The sequence below is a fragment of the Lipotes vexillifer genome, unplaced genomic scaffold (genome assembly GCF_000442215.2).
Source record: "Lipotes vexillifer unplaced genomic scaffold, Lipotes_vexillifer_v1.1 scaffold70, whole genome shotgun sequence".
Lineage (NCBI taxonomy): Eukaryota > Metazoa > Chordata > Mammalia > Artiodactyla > Lipotidae > Lipotes > Lipotes vexillifer.
Genome location: NW_006789896.1, coordinates 1,008,884 through 1,012,027, shown reverse-complemented (window position 1 = coordinate 1,012,027; position 3,144 = coordinate 1,008,884).

Genomic DNA, 3,144 nt, shown 5'->3' with positions numbered 1-3,144 from the left:
CAGGGGTTTTCTGTTAAGCCAGACATTAAAGGGATTTGCCACTCTTCTCACAAAACCATTATTTTGGAAAATAGTTATTTTTTACTTACAAAATGTGTTATTGATGTGAATGCGCATTGATGTTTAAATAAAATATATATATTTTAAGTTCTCAGTTTTAATTTCTGATGTACTAGACATCTCCCACACAAAAGTTTTGGGGGGTTATTAATGATTTTTAAGAGTGTAAAGAGAACGTGAGATCAAAAAGTTGGAGGACGGCTGTGCTAGTACAGGGAGTGGTGATTAAGAGGTTCTCTTTTTCAGCCCCAGCCTCTCAAATCCTGGGCTTAACTGGCTTAGCCTCAGTTTCTCTGTAGAAGGAAGTTTGTTTGCTTGTTGTAAGGAGTTAAGCAAGCATAGGGCCTGGAATATAGTCAACACTCAAGTGTAAGCTATTATTATTGTTGTTAATATTAACTCTATTTCTACATGCAAGTTGTTGCATGAATAGAGATAAGAAGGCTTCCTTTCCCTCCTGGAGTGTTGGATATAATGGGGAAGACAGACTTGTCAACAGGTTAGGGTGACCAACTCAGACCAGGAAGCTGCTCAATGTGGGCAAACAGAAACAGTTGGTCACTGTACAACAGGTATACACTCGGCAGAATTGTGTTTTATAGAAGCAATGTGCCAGAAGAGAACAGCTTAAATGGGAGACATGCCAGAGCATCCTGAAGACCGTGACATTTGAGATTTTCAGTATATTTTTAGGATTTTTGATAGAGTCCACTATCAGAAAAAGTACTTCAGCTTCAAAAAGTGTGAAGAGCAGGATGTGTTCCAAAGACATAAAGCAGTTCCCCAATCAGCACTCATGACACTGTGAGTGTTAATTCCTTCAAAATACACATCACAATATGTAGCTCAATATTTGTTTATTGAACATGTTCAAGTTTTAGGAGGGGAGGGACCAGGTCTGTTTTGTTCAGCCCTGCATGGCGACCGCACATACATGGCACTCCATGAATATTGGTCCAATGAGTGAATGCGAAAAGCATATATCATGCCCGCACAGTGCTGTCTACATCCAAAGGATGCTCTCCGTGAAACCAAAAGCAATTTCTAAAACTATTCATGGTCTTTACTTGTAGTTCTTTAAACCCAGAAAGAAATACAGAATCACCAATAGTTTTCTGTAAAATCCCTTGCTTTCTTTCTCATTCACCTATCAGTTATTATACTTACACAACACAGCCCTTAAAAATTTCCTCCAGCCCTGGCCTCCACACTCCTGCACTGGCTTTTCTTCCTGCCTTCCAGTTTCTTCCCAATTCTCCATCAAAAATGCCAAAGAGGGCTTCCCTGGTGGCGCAGTGCTTGAGAGTCCGCCTGCCGATGCAGGAGACGCGGGTTCGTGCCCCGTTTCGGGAAGATCCCACATGCCGCGGAGCGGCTGGGCCTGTGAGCCATGGCCGCTGAGCCTGCGCGTCCGGAGCCTGTGCTCCGCAAATGGGAGAGGCCACAACAGTGAGAGGCCCGCATAACGCAAGGAAAAAAAAAAAAAAAAAAAAAAATGCCAAAGACTGCTCTAGAGAGAAGGACCTCAGCTCAGAGGGCCAGGAAGGGGAAAAACTGCAAGCCACGTTCAAGGACACAGAGAGGGAAAGATAAAGAATAGTTTCTAGGTATGCTTATGCCCTCACATAGGAATAAATGAATTAATTCATTTAACACATCATGTTCTTATTTATTTGCCTGTTGCTTAGGATGTAGTAGGTGCTCAATAAATATCCACTGAATGAGTGGTTAGCAAATAGTCAGGTACAACTGTAACTTAGGGTAGGTGACAGGATGTAACAAAAAGTACAGCTTAGAAAAGGTGAAAAGGGCTATTTAGGAAGGGTCCTGCTTAGGCTTTCAAGTATTATTTTGGATAGAGATAGAGGTAGAGAGAGAGATTTCAAAGCTATCTGTCTATATATAGCTTAGTAATTCCTTTGCCACTAAAACCAGTAGGACTGCCCCTGCCCGAGCATCTCTGCAACCCTCCCCCACTCCCACCTCTTTAGTTCATTTTTGTCTAGTTCTCAAAATCTGCTTGTCATGGTTATTAGGTACAGAAAGTACTTTGGGTTTCAAATCCTTGGTTCTGTTCTCCCAGTGTTTTGTTTCTTGAATGTGAAAAAGGCAAAGTAGAATTTTTGAGGGAGGGACCATGAGCCCCTTTCTAACTGCCTCCTCAGGCCTTCTTTCCATCTCCCACCCACGCTGTCACCACGAAAGAGTAAGGACTCCAGAGCTAAGTCTAGAGCTCTCTGCTTGCTTCTTCACTACTGTGCTCCCCTGAGATCCGCATATGAATGTCCTGAGTCAGAGACTAGAGACTATTGAGGTGTCCCTTGTCAAGCAGACCTCAACTTGCTGACCAGGCCACAGGGCCCTTATCACCAAACAATGTCTTTTCAGAAGGTCACTTGCTAGCCACGCCACGGGAAGGAAGGGTATGTGGCCAACCCAGAAATCCAGGGCTCTGGCTGGCTCTTATCAGCAACTAGCCTTGCAAGTCTGAGCAGGATCCTTTATCTTTCTGGTCCCCTGTTTCCTCTTCTGTAGAATGTGGAATTAGCTGACCCCTCAGTCTCTCTACATCTGGGAATCTTGGAACCCTGCCCTGAGCTCTACCAGTAGTTTCCCTCTTTTCATCAATCAACAAATATTTGTGGATGTGCCCACATGCTCTGGCTCCTTGCTATATGCATTTGGTTGATCATTACCCTGATTTTCTCTATTCACGTTTTCTCTTTTCAAGCAAAACGATTAAAAACCTAAAGAGCTATGAGAGGCCTGGGAGAAAGTTTCTTACTTGGAGATACTCGTCCATGCCATCCCCACACTGGCTATTTCCCAGAAGTAAGCCCTAACAAGCCATTTCCCCCATTTTCTGACCACTTCAAGTCCCAGACTTACATTCTTTTTTAAAAAAAATTTATTTATTGGGGCTCCCCTGGTGGCGCAGTGGTTGAGCGTCTGCCTGCCGATGCAGGGGACACAGGTTCGTGCCCTGGTCCGGGAGGATCCCACATGCCGCGGAGCGGCTGGGCTCGTGAGCCATGGCCCCTGAGCCTGCGCATCCGGAGCCTGTGCTCCGCAACGGGAGAGAGC